At 44.2% G+C, this 14,227-nt stretch overlaps 1 non-coding gene across 1 annotated transcript; it reads right to left on the bottom strand.

The window, feature by feature from the left end:
• Window positions 1-7,712: 7,712 nt before the first annotated feature.
• On the bottom strand, window positions 7,713-7,819 carry LOC119466725. Its single transcript, XR_005195186.1, has one exon. It is a non-coding gene; the product is annotated as a U6 spliceosomal RNA (small nuclear RNA).
• Window positions 7,820-14,227: the final 6,408 nt, after the last annotated feature.

Here is a 14,227-nt window from a genome sequence, read left to right as displayed (position 1 = left end):
ATTATTAAAGAATTTCTTCTTTTTTATAATTCCCACGGTCAGCTTAGTTCAGGTGGCAGAACACCAGGCTCTTAGCAAATGAACGTTTCAGGTTCCCAGTTGGAGTTTAAGCCATGTACCTTTTAAATAGAGGCAATGAACTAGGTGTGGTGGCATGCCCCCCTAGTCCTAGCTATTCAGGAGGCTGAGACAGGATGATCACTTGGGTCAGGGGTTCGAGGCCAGCGTGGGCAACATAGTGAAGCCCCTTTTCTAAAAAATTACAAACAAACAAAGGAAATGGATGGAAGAACAAGGTAGAAGAGAGAAAAAAAAATTAAAGAGAAAGGCAAGGCACTGAAACATGGTACAGAAAGGCAAAAAAGCATACATCTGGGAGGAAAGAGTCTTGTGTGAGTTGGATAAAGTATTCTCTCTGTTCCTGTTTAACTGTAAATAATGGAGTTGGTTAGATGATCATAAGGTCTACTTCAGGTGCAAAAATCTCTTATTCTGATTTAATGCCAGTCTAACTCTCCTGGTCATACACCTGGTGCTATAATAGTTATAACAAGAGCCACAGAAATAACCACACTTGGATGTAAGCAATGTAAGTGTAACACCAGACTAAGGTAGAAGCTTGGGTGTCTCAGGATAAATCCTGAAGAAACAGTGATGCCAGCCAGCTGGTTACATTTCTGCTTACCTTGGTTCTTCCTTAGGCAACACAGAAATGTTAATCTTGATTACCCCCTCTCCTCCTGAGAATCTTATTAGGGCTATTGCTAAGGAACAATTGCAAAGCACACTGCAAATGTGAAGCTGCTATGGAGATGCTACTAAACAAAAATAATAACAACACTAATGATGGCTTCAGTCACTCAAGAACCTGTATAATCATCATTATAATGCCTTAGTTCACCAAAGAAAATATAGTTCTTATGAAAATAGTCGCTTGAAAGCTTCAACAGGGATAGCATTTTCAGGTGAAGGCCTGAAAGTATTTAGCTTCTGGGAGCCAAACATAGCATCTCTTTGGTAATCCAGGAAAACACCCTTGTTCCACCAACACAGGCAATACCCACCCTGGTCCCATCCTCACTCTTCTGTTGTAGTGAATTCCCCAATGTGGTTGTTTAATTTCTCAAGGAGAACTTGGTTGAGAAACAGCCAACTTGGGTTAGAATATCACCCAACCTTTTCCTTCACATGACCTTCTTGGAATTTGATTTTTTTTTTTTTTTTTTGGACAGAGTCTCACTCTGTCGCTAAACTGGAGTGCAGTGACGAGATCTCAGCTCACTGCAACCTCCGCCTCCTGGTTCAAGTGATTCTCCAGCCTCAGCGTCCCGAGTAGCTAGGACTACAGGTGTGTGCCACCACACCCAGCTATTTTTTGTGTGTGTATTTTTAGCAGAGATGGGGTTTCACCGTGTTGGCCAGGATGGTGTCCATCTTCTGACCTCATGATCTACCCACCTCGGGCTCCTAAAGTGCTGGGTTTACAGGCATGAGCCACTGTGCTCGACCGGAAATTGATTTTTAACGGAAGGCCAGGGTGGGTGAGGTTCAAAAAAAGGTGGGCCCTTGCATTGTTTTGGGGAGCCTGCTTTTCTGTGACTGTGAACAAAGATCACTTCTTCTAGAAAAGGGATAGTGGAACGTACTGGGCAGGCCTGTGGTGTGTGTATTGGGAGCCATCCTGTGACAGGGACTTTAGGTGGCTTCAGGCACCCACCTCTTGGATCTGAAGAGGCCTCAAAAAATCCTTAATGAGTCACTGTCATCTAAATCACTCAGGAAAAAAAAAAAAACTATTGTGTACTTATTCCGTGCCATGGATTTTGCTAGGAATCAGTAGTTTTTTCTGATAATCCACAAAATCAGATATGCAAGGCGAGATGATCTACATTGGTAGGTGACTGGATATGTTCTATGAGATTGGAGCTTGTGGGTCCAAAGAACCATGGTGAAGCCTTTCATGTGACAATTGCTTTATAGTTTACTTGCATTGTCTCACTGCCTCCTCACTGCACCTGCAAGAGGTAGCAGATACTATCTTCCTTCATAGCTGAGGACCCTTGAAGAGGTTAAGTGACCACCCAAGATCACAAGACTGATGAAACCAGTGCTTGAATTCTGGCTTCTGCTTCTGAGTCAAATTTTCTCTTTCCACTGCATAAAGATGCTTGAGCTCTTATCACCACCAACACCAAGTTATGGCCAAAAAAGATCATCCTTAGGATCTTTCGCCCTCAAACATGCTATCATTCAGTGACTCTAGGATCCTTGTTAAAAAAAAAAAAAACCTGTGGGGGGTGGGGGGAAGGGATCGAAATATCTCCCCTCCCTTTCTTTACCTCCTCTGATGAAATCTGATTTTATTCTGTGATATATAAGACCTGGATGAAGGTGACTGTTGTAATTGGGTAAATGGTTAGTGGTGGAATCTGGATGTGAACTTCAGTCATGATCTTGCCATTATTCCATGAAAACAGGAAACATTTGTAAATATACTTGGAGGCAACTTTAAAAGCAACTTTAAAATTGTTGCATATGGTAGGGTCTGACAGAATCACTGCATGCAGAGAAAAACATAACATTTTCCTGTGAATTTTCAGGGAAATGCAATTATTTCCTTTCAGGTGATATAAAACCTCTTCAGAGGAATAAAGCATGCCTAAGCCAAAGCATGCAGAGACAAGTGAGCCTTTAGTTGCAAGTCATGCTCTATTTAGTTATGTGTTTTTAAATTCCATGACAGCTTCAGAGAAGGAGGAAAGGAGTTAATGGCCTACCATGTTCAAGGCATTATAATACATTATCTCACTTAATACTCTCATCAAACCTGTGAGGCAGATGTTCTTATCACATCAGAAGAGGAAGTTAAGGTCTAGAGAGATTAAGCAAGCTAAGGTTGCAAGGTTACCAAGTTTCCTAAATGGGGTCCAGCCCCAAGGCATACCCTTCTTCAACCGCGAGGATGTCTCTTTTCCTTAAGGTAGCTGCTTCCTTTCCTGTGTTCATTAAGTTTTAATTATTCTGCTTTAACTTAGTCTATTGAAGGTCCCAGAATTACATGTTAGAGAAGGATGAACATCGGAGCCCATGTAGATTAATCTCTTACTTTTATAAAAAAGGGAACAGCGTAACAAGGAAGTATGGCCCCAGGTCACATGGAGAATTCATATGAGAGTGGGAGGTAAAATTAAAACTCAATTTCTTGAATTCTAGTTCAAAGTATCCTACTACTTAGGTGCGTCAATGAAGAGAGAAAAAAATGAAGAAATAATCTCTAATACCTTCTCATCCATGAGTAAAAAGGAGTGGCCGGGTGTGGTGGTTCATGCCTCTAATCCCAGCACTTTGGGAGGCTGAGGCTGGTGGATCACCTGAGGTCAGGGGTTTGAGAGCAGCCCGGTCAATATGATGAAACTCCGTCTCTACTAAAAATACAAACAATTAGCTGGGTGTGGTCGCAGGTGCCTGTAATCTCAGCTACTTGGGAGGCTGAAGCAGGAGAATTGCTTGAACCCAGGAGGTGGAGGTTGCAGTAAGCCTTGCACTCCAACCTGGGCAACAAGATCAAAACTCAGTCTCAAAAAAAAAGGAGAGTTACAAAGAATGAAACCCTGTTAAGTAAGTAAAATCAGCCATGATTCCTGCTATCCTGAAAGCTGACAGTGAAGACCTTCATCAATACTTTTCTAAATGAGTAGATAATTACAAACTGAGATAAGCACAGTAAGGGTGTGAGACAGAAGCACATGTCTTAGCCTGGAAGTGGGCAGTTCCGTGGAGAGCAAAGAGGGAAAATTCCAGGCTGAGATAAGTTCCTGGGGGTCAAAAAGGGTAGAAGTAGGTCACTGAGTTTGGAGCTCAGAGAGTGGAGAGGGAGGAGTAAGGGGTATAGGGGTGGAGGGTGGGTTGGTGAGATGAGGATGAGGAGGAAAATAACAGCCAGATAGTTATGGCCTTAAGTAGGCTTCATGAGGTCTTTACTCAGAGTTTAACGGGAAGCCATTAAGAGTTGTATGTATTGGTGACACAATCAGCTTTGTGCTTCTAAAGGATCACCTTTGTGTTTGAAAACAATTTCTAGATTTTAAAGCAGTAGACAAAGGACAGAGATTATAAAGAGAAATGAGAAAGCTACAAAATGTACATGGAAACCAGTCTTGCTGCCTTAACTCAAACTGTGTGACAAAGACAGCAAGTGCTTTGGAAGCCAGAGTCAAGGGATGGCTGCAGCTTGGAGGATATGGAGCAATTCAAGTGGGCTAAAATCTGAAGTCCATAGCAGGAAGGGACAGCTTCACGTTCAGTCAGCAAATTTCTTTCTTCTTTTTTTTTTTAAGCAGTAATTTATTTATTGAGAGCCTCCTCTTCCCACTCTTGCAGTTTCTAGGTCACTTTTTCCACTCATAGACTTTGTGCACAAGCCCCAGAAAGATGGCTGGGGGCAGGGGCACTGTGTGTTGTTCAGTGAGACCCATAACGAAGTGTTGCTTAGAAATTTCTAAGTGAGGATATGGCCTGTCTGCTTCTAACAGCCTGCACTCAGGGGTAAAGAAATGACTTAAAGTTGGAACCTATATTTAAAGTGGAAGTAGAGTGTAAAAGTTTGGAAAATGTGTAGCCTGGGCAAGTGGCAGAGAAAGAATTCAAGCAGGGTGCAGAGCAATCATTGCTAGAAAGATTAGCATGACTAAAAGGGAGCCTAGTGCCACTATCCAAGACAGTAGGAAAAAGGACTGGAGAGCATTTCAGAGATCTATTAAGCAGCTCCTCCCATCACAGATGCAGAGGTTTGGTGCACTAGGCCCAGAGGTTTTATGGGCCAGGCCAGGGCCCCACTGCTGTGCACAGCCTTGGGACACTGGGCTGCATCTTGGCCACTCTGCTCTGGCTCCAGCCTTGGCTCAAAGGGGCCAATAATACAGCTTGGGCCACTGCTTCAGAGGGCATAAGCCATAAGCCTTGGTGGCTTCCATGTGGTGTTAAGCCTGCAGGCACGCAAAATGCAAGATTGAGGGAGCTTGGGCACTTCCACCTAGATTTCAGAGGATGTGTCAGAAAGCCTAGGTTCCCAGGCAGAAGCATGATATAGGGGCAGAGCCCTTGCAGAGAACCTCTATTAGGGCAATGCCAAAGTAAAATGTGGGGTTGGAGTCCTCACCCACAGTCCCCAGTGGGGCACTGCCTGGTGGTGCTGTGGAAATGGGGCTGCTACCTTCCAGACCCCAGAATGGTAGATGCATTGGCACCTGGCACCCTGAGCCTGGAAAAGCTGCTGGCACTCAGCTCCAACCCATGAGAACAGCCACATGGGCTACTCCCAGGGAAGCCACAGAGGCAGGGCTGTCTAAGGCCTTGTGAGCCTCCCCCTTGAACCATCTTGCAGGACATGGAATCAAAGATTGTGTAGCAGCTTTAAGGCTTAATGTCTTCCCTGCTCAATTTCAGACTTGTGTGGGACCTGTTGTCTTTTTTTTTTTTAGTCAGAGGTGTTTGAACGAGAACAATTCCATCTTAAATAGGGGCTGTGTAAAATAAGGCTGAGACCTTCTGGGCTGCATTCCTAGGAGGTTAGGAATTCTAAGTCACAAGATGAGATAGGAGGTTGGCGCAAGAAGCAGGTAGCAAAGACCTGGCCGATAAAACAGGTTGCAGTAAAGAAGACAGCCAAAACCCACAAAGCCGAAATGGTGATGATATGGTTTGGCTCTATGTCCCCACCCAAATCTCATCTTGAATTGTAGTTCCCCTAATCCCCACATGCTGAGGGCAGGACCTGGTGGGAAGTGATTGGATCATGGAGGCAATATCCCCCATGCTGTTTGCATGATACTGAGTGAGTTCTCACGAGATCTGATGGTTTTATAAGTGTTTGGAAGTTCCTCCTACACACATGCTCACACTCTCTCTTACAGCCTTGTGAAAAAGGTGCTTGCTTTCCTTTCCACCATGCTTGTAAGTTTCCCTGAGGCCTCCCCAGCTCTGCAGAACTGTGAGTCAATTAAACCTTTTTTCTTTATAAAGTACCCAGTCTTGGGCAGTTCTTTACAGCAGTGTGAGAACAGAATAATACAGATAGCCTGGAGAGTGACCTGTGGTCATTCTCACTGCTCATTGTATGCTAAATATAATGTATTAGCACGCTAAAAGACACTCCCACCAAAACCCAAACAGTCATGTATGTGCTTGTCTCAGCACCATGACAGTCTACAGATGCCATGGCAACGTCTGAAAGGTACCCCATATGGACTAACAAGCAGAGAAATCCTTGGCTCTGGGAGTTGCCTACCCCGTTCCCAGAAAAATTGTGAATAATCCACCCTTTGTTTAACATATTATTAAGAAATAACTATAAGTATCCTTAGTCCAGCAGCCCAAGCTACTGTTCTGCCTATGGAGTAGCCGTTCTTTATTCCATTATTTTCTTAATAAACTTGCTTTTACTTCACTCTATGGACTCACCTGGAATTCTTTCTTGTTGGGACCCCTTTCTGGCAACATTTTGACCAATTTCTCCCTTCTGGAATGGGAATATTTGCACAATGCCTGTATCGGTTTTGTATCTCAGAAGAAAATAATTTGTTTTTGACTTTACAGGCTCATAGGTGGAAGGAACTTGACTTGATCTCAGATGAGACTTTGGACTTTGGGACTTTGGGTTGGGGCTAGAATGAGTTAAAACTTGGGGGGATTATTGGGAAGGCATGATTTTATTTTGCAACGTGAGAAGCACATGAGATCTGGGGGACCAGGGGTGGAACAATATGGTTTGGATGTCTGCTCCCTGCAAATCTCACATCGTAATGTAATCCCCAGTGTTGAAGGTGAGGCCTCCTGGGAGATGTTTGGATCATGGGGACAGATCCTTCATGAATAACTCTGCACTGTCCTCTCAATAGGGACTGAGTTCTCACAAAACCTGGTTGTTTAGAAGTGTGTGTGGTACCTCCTCCCTCACTGTCTTGCTTCTGCTCTCGCCGTGTGACATGCCTGTCCTCCTTTACCTTTTGCCATGCTTGGAAACTTCCTGAGGCCCTCACCAGACAAAGTATCGTGTCATACTTTTTGTACAGCCTGCAAAACCAGGAGCCAAAATAAACTTCTTTTCCTTGTTAATTACCCAGCCTTAGGTATTTCTTTATAGCAACACAAATATGGCCGAATACAGTGATGAACAGGACTGCCTCTTCTTTCCCTTCTTTCTTGAAGACCTGTCCTTCTTTCCCTCCTTCATAGATGCCCTTTAAAAATCAGAGTTCCTCAGAGAGCTTCCTGTGTGGAAGCAGTCGTGTCTATTCCTGTCTCTCACTTTCCTTCTTACTAATTCTTCTTACCTCATCAGAAGTGCATTTTTAAGAAATTCCCTTTCCTTTTGAGTCATTTTCTTTAGTGGAGTCAAGGTTATCTCTGGTCTGAACTTGGTTTCGACTTCCAAGAATAACAGTGTTACTTTTGATTCAGATTCTAAAACATGTTCATTAAATTTTGCTGAGGAAATATAGCCATGTAAAGAAGAAAAGAAAATCTGCAATTTAATAACTAGAGATAATCATTGTTATGACTGCATTGTCTTTCCTTTCAGTCTTTCTTTTCTTTTTTTTTTTTGGAGGTGGAGGTGGAAATGGGGTTAGACATAGGAACATTCCTTCATGGGGTCAGTGACTTCAGTTAAAGGAGCCTCAGTTTCTCCACAGTCTTGGACATTAGAAAACGAAAAAAATATGGAATGCTTCACGAATTTGCGTGTCATCCTTGCGCAGGGGCCATGCTAATCTTCTGTATATCGTTCTAATTTTAGTATATGTGCTGCCAAAGCGAGCGCCAGTCTTTCTTTTCTTAAGGCATACATAGATTTGTTTTTAGACAATTAGGACACTCAAAATTTTTTTTGACATTAGCTTTCCTGAAATCTAGAGAAATATATGTGGTAGACAGTGCTCACCAATACCTGCTCATTTGAGAGATTACTCAACTAATGTCTGTCTTTATTTCTTTATTTCCTGGTCTCCCTTGCAGTTTAGACTGGGGACATGTGGTTTGTTCTGGCTGGTGAACTGTGAGAGGAAGTGATGTGTTGCGTGTCTTGGCTGATGCAATCAAGGGCCATTGTGTGTCTGTGTCATATAAACTTACCCTGATGCAACAACTTTGGAAGTCACGTGTTTGAGAGAATGCTGCAAATGCATAAGGTGTGGCTGCAAATGCACGAGAGTAGAACGACCTGCAGTAGATGTAGGAAGTCACTGAGATTTCGGAATTTATTTGTTACTGTAGTATAACCTAGCCTATTCTGACTAATCCTATATATTAGTCAGAATATATCCCCTTTCCTTCTTTATCACAAGCTCCAAGATGACGTTCACTTTATCTCAAATTCCTCTTTCACAAATCATTTTATTCTTGGACAGAATTATGTCTAGATTAACATTCCTCTTGTCATATTCTCTACCCTCTAGGAGATGAACTTTCCTATAAGACAAACCCAGAAACTAATCAGATACTTTCATGTTGGTCAAATTTGGCTTCCAGATTAAAGATAAATTAGCTGTGAAAATAAAATGGCCGATAATGAGGTTGGTACGGTTGGGTTAATATTCTAGATACGAATCATGTAATAAATAGACTGCTAATCTAACATTGATAAGGTGCTTTGCAGTTTTTCCAAGCATTTTTCATAAACGTAAATATAAGCGTTCAATCTGCGGCAAGGCTGACTTTTTATGCATTGCAAATATCAATAGGAAAAGCCCTATGCCAGTGCACAGTTCTCTCCTTCCTCCTTTTGTTGTGAACTCTTGGCTGCAGGGGAGGTTGGGCCCCTGGTTAGGGCAATTGTGGTGTAGGAAGGATGGGGAGTGGCAGGTGTGGCATACAGTGTGGCTGGAGAGGAAGAGACTTGCGTCCTCATTCTGGCTCTGATCCTAATGAGCTATGTGACCTCTGGCAATTCCCACATGTCTCTGGGCTTTCCTTATCTATGAAAGGAGGAGATTGGACTGGCTAACTACTGGGATTCTTCCGTCCCTGTTTGTTCAGTATTTCGTGACTAGAACATGACCATGTTTTACTTCACGGCACCTCCGTGCTTTTGATGGATTGTGTTCGGTTGCTCAGGGCCCATGCTAGACTCATTCTCCTAAATAGGATCTTTGTCTCATGCACAGTTGAGTTACAAATAGATACACCCTATACTCTTTCTGCTTTACTTCGATGGCAAATTTAACATCATCCTGAGTGTAAATAGAAATGCTTCTTTTCTAGTATAGAAATACATAACAGTTGTTGATAAATTAGAAGGAAATGGCCATTTAGCCATGTGTGTTAAGTGATTATGACTTAGCCTTATTTTCTAGAAAGCTCGACATACCTGAAGGATCATCAGGGCCTTTGATGATCCTCAAGAAAAGGAGGCTCAGGTTTTTGAGTTTGAAAGTCTGGACAAGTATTAGAACATTTTGTTAAGAAAATGAACATCTAAAAAATATGTTTATCACTTTCCATGGGGTCTTTGTGCTGCCCCTAATGGGCCATTCTATTCGCTGCAAAGTTGCTCAAAGGTACTGTGGCTCCCCGAGCGAGAAAGAGCAGGATGAAAGGGCCTGAGCCTGGACTCAGTAGCAGGACCCAGGACCTAGAGGGAGCGGGTATTCCTGTAGAGCACAGTTCCATGCAAACCTGCCTGGAGACAGCTTGGTAACCTGTTTTACAACTCTGCCACGCATGAGGAGTTGTGTTAGAAGCCCTGAGGAAGAAGGTGACAAAGAACTCCACTTGCCCTTAACCAGCTTTTAACCTGTGAGGAAGGCATGTGGAGATGACTATGATGCCAGCAGAATAAGGAAGTGTTATAACAGAGAGGAAGCAGAGGGATGCAGAGGGAGTAAGTGAGGCTGATAGAGGGATGGCTTCTCAGAGGCTGCTACTTGTTAACTTGAAGAGTTAGATTTGCATAGTGGAGGGAGAATGGATATCCCAGGCTGAGGAAATAGGATGAGGAAAGACATGAAACGTATTTCATGCCTGTCTCTCCTACTTAACTTTTTAGAACTTCCATTGCCTCATCTGTAAAACTGGGTAGTAATTCTTTCTTTTTTTTTTTATTTACTGAGACAGAGTCTTGCTCTATTGTTCAGGCTGGAGTGCAGTGGCATGATCTCGGCTCACTGCAGCCTCCACCTGCCAGGTTCAAGTGATTCTCCTGCCTCAGCCTCCCAAGTAGCTGGGATTACAGGTGTGTACCACCACGCCTGGCTAATTCTGTATTTTTAGTAGAGACAGCGTTTCACCATGTTGTCCAGGGTGCTCTCGAACTTCTTACCTCAGGTGACCCACCGCCTTTGCCTCCCAAAATGCTGGGATTACAGGCATGAGCCACTGCACCCGGCCCTGGGATAGTAATTCTTACTTCATAGGGTTTCGGAAGGATGAAATGAGATTGTGTTTGTGAGACTGTTCGGTTTAGTGTCAGTTTCTTTTTCCTCTCTCCAAATGTCCAGCATTCCCCGATCTCTACACCTTTGCTCAGTCTATTCTTCCTTTCAGATTTAGTCTCTCTTTCCCACCCATGGCATTTAGACCTTTCTTGTCTCTACTAGTCCAGGTCCTTCTTTGACATAGGATGGAAAGCATGGATTTACTGCAGGGAATGTCAATTGTGGCTGGCAAAAAATTAATTTGGAGTTAAAGCCAAATTAATTTGGAGTAGAATGCAAGCTTGTCAATAGTAGGTATAAAAGGCTAGAATAATTATTGAGGGTTATCAGTTCTTTCATTCATTCATTCACTCATGCCTTCATTCATAAAAGCTGGGGATCTTTGATTCAGGAACACACTTGGAGCTAAGGACTGTGTGGAAAATAAGAAAAGCATGTTTCCTAACCCCATGGTGCATCTCTACTAGCAGAGAAACCATAAATTACACGTATAATCGTGGTTGGGTGGCACATCAGTCTGTTCATGCTGCTATAACAAAATACCATAGACTCGGTGGCTTATGAACAATAGAAATTCATTTCTCACAGTTCTGGAGGCTGGGAAGTTCAAGTGCCAGCATATTGGGTACCTGGTGAGGGCCTGCTTTTGGATCATAGACCATACCCTTTTGTTGCATCCTTACATGGTGGAGGAGACAAGGGAGCCCTCAGAGGTCTCTTTTATAAGGTTAATAATCCCATCCACGTGGGCTCTGCCTCCCAAAGAGCCCTCCTCCAAATATCACATTTGGGACTAGGTTTTAACATATGAATTTTGGAGGGATGCAAACATTCAGTCTACAGCACGTGGTCATTAAGAAAGAAGTAATACAAGGTGCTTTGAAGGTATATACTGGGGAGGCCCTGATCAGTTTAAAAAGTCAGAGTCCCTGAGAAAGTAACATCATAGATAGGAAGGGTAGGAATTAATCAGATGAAGGTGCAGGTAGAGATAGAGAGAGGGATTCATGTCCCAGGCAATGGGAACAGCACATGCAGAGGCCCCGATGCTAGAGGGACCATGGTGTGTTCGAGAAACTAAAGAAGGACCAGGCCAGCAGAAGCCCAGAGAGCGAGGGGCAAGGGGCATGGGATGAGGCTGAAGAGATGGGCAGGGCCAGGCCATGGGCAACATGTTAAGGACAGTGGGTTATCCTGAAGGCAGTTTTGAGGTGTTTTAAGCAGGAAAAAAGCAAATCGGATTTGTGTTTTAAATTGATCGACATGAATGAATTCCAAAGGAGGGGGCAAATGTGGGAGAGGGAGAATGCAGTCATCTAGGTGAGAGCCTCGGGGATGTGCTGGAGTGACGCATCTTCTGAGGGAGCAGCCAGGACACCGCATTCTGAGAGAAGTCCTGGCAGGCATGGGGAAAATGCTTTGGAGTGTGATGGGCCTTTGGGGCCACACCGACAAGAATCACCTGCATGAATTTAGAGTTCAGAAGAGCCAGATGGGCTGGAGCTAGATATGCGGCTCCTCTGCAGTGCGATGTGGGAGTGGGCGGGTGGCCAGAGACGGTGTGCAGAGCAGGAAGGCACATCTAGCAGTTGACCAACCGGTGTTCACCCGGACTGGGCAGATGAAGGCCCCTGGGAACAGAAGCCGGAAGGTGGGAGAGAATGTGGAGAGTGTGATGTCCTGGAGACAAGGGAGCTGACAGCTGTGGTTCATCCATGTGGAGATAAAATGTGTGTGGCACATACCTCCCTGTGAAGCCAAAATCATCACTGGCTCCTCATTGTGGCTGGTATTCCTCATTGCTCCTTCCAGCATCCTCTGGCCTGATTTCAGTGCCTTCTCTTCAGTCATTCAGTGCTGTATTCTGCCCCTAGCGCTTTCTTGACTTAGAGGAAAATAGTCAGATAAAGTCTTCGATGAAAAATTCCTAGAACCTAGCATGGTACAACTTGTAGGCACTTATGTCTTTCAAAAGATGACCTTGGAAAAAACAAGGCCTTACAAGGCCTTACCTTGTTTAAAACCTGCTTAAAACCTTGAGATGTTTTAAGCAGGAGAGCAAACAAGTCGTATTTGTGTTTTAAAACTATCTATATAAATTCCAAAGGAGGGGGCAAATGTGAGAGCAGGAGAATGCAGGCATCCAGGTGAGAGTCACAGGGATGTACTTGAGTCATGCATCTTCTGGAGGGAGCAGCCAGTGCCTGGGAACTTTGCAAAAGTGAGGGCTGTTGACCCACTGAAAAAAGTAAATGCATGGGCATTAGGTACAAAGTAATTTAAAATTTTAAAAATTAAGATTAGGCAGCCAGGTGTGGTGGCTCACACCTTTAATCCCAGTACTTTGGGAGGCTGAGGCAGGCATGTCACGACGAGGTCAAGAAATCGAGACCACCCTGGCCAACATGGTGAAACCCTGTCTCTACTAAAAATTCAAAAATTAGCTGGGTGTGGTGGCATGCGCCTGTAGTCCCAGCTAGTTGGGAGGCTGAGGTAGAAGAATCACTTGAACCCGGGAGGTGGAGGTTGCAGTGAGCCAAGATCGTGCCACTGCACTCCAGCTTAAGCAAGAAGAGTGAAACTCCATCTCAAACAAACAAACAAATTAGGCCTGGCACGGTGACTCACACCTGTAATCCCAGCACTTTGGGAGGTTGAGGCAGGTGGATCATCTGAGATCAGGGGTTTGAGACAAGCCTGGCCAACATGGTGAAACCCTGTTTCTACTAAAAATACAAAAAATAGCTGGGCGTGGTAGCAGGTGTCTGTAATCCCAGCTTATTGGGAGGCTGAGGCAGAAGAATCGCTTGGACCCAGGAGGTGGAGGTTGAAGTGAGCTGAGATCACGCCATTGCACTCCAGCCTGGGTGACAAGAGTGAAACTCCATCTCAAAAAAAAAAAAAAAATTAAGATTAAGCATTGGAATATTTTATTCCATTAGCCAGGTGTGGTGATGAACACCTGTAGTCATAGCTACTCAGGAGGCTGAGGCTGGAGGAGGCTGAGGCAGGAGGATGGCTTGAGCCCAGAATTCGAGGTTACAGTGAGATATAATTACAGCATTGCATTCTGGCCTAGGTGGTAGAGTGAGACCCAGTCTCAAAAAACAAACAAACAAACAAAAAAAAACAAAAAAACATCGGCTGGGTGCGGTGGCTCAAACCTGAAATCCCAGCACTTTGGGAGGCTGAGGTGGGTGGATCACCTGATCGGGAGTTCAAGACCAGCCTGGTCAAGATGGTGAAACCCCATCTCTACTAAAAATACAAAAATTAGCCAGGCGTGGTGGCACGTGCCTATAAACCCAGCTACTCAGGAGGCTGAGGCAGGAGACTCGCTTGAAACCCGGGGGGGCAGAGGTTGCAGTGAGCAGAGATCGCACCATTGCACTCCAACAGAGTGAGACCCTGTCTCAAAAAATGAAATAAAAATAAAAACAAATAAATGAATAAATTTATTCTATACTTGAAAGCAATGTTAAAAAAAAATCCCTAAACCCAGTTCATACTAAGAGTAGAAGAGAGTAATAAGAAAATATATAAATGCCGGGCATGGTGGCTCAAGCCTGTAATCCCAGCACTTTGGGAGGCCGAGGCGGGTGGATCATGAGGTCAAGAGATTGAGACCATCCTGGTCAACAGATCGAGACCATCCTGGCCAACATGGTGAAACCCCGTCTCTACTAAAAACACAAAACATTAGCTGGGCATGGTGGCGCGTGCCTGTAATCTCAGATACTCAGGAGGTTGAGGCAGGAGAATTGCCTGAACCCAGGAGGCGGAGGTTGCGGTGAGCC

The sequence above is a fragment of the Cebus imitator genome, unplaced genomic scaffold (assembly GCF_001604975.1).
Source record: "Cebus imitator isolate Cc_AM_T3 unplaced genomic scaffold, Cebus_imitator-1.0 Scaffold222, whole genome shotgun sequence".
Classification (NCBI taxonomy): Eukaryota; Metazoa; Chordata; class Mammalia; order Primates; family Cebidae; genus Cebus; species Cebus imitator.
This window is presented reverse-complemented; position numbering and strand designations above follow the sequence as displayed.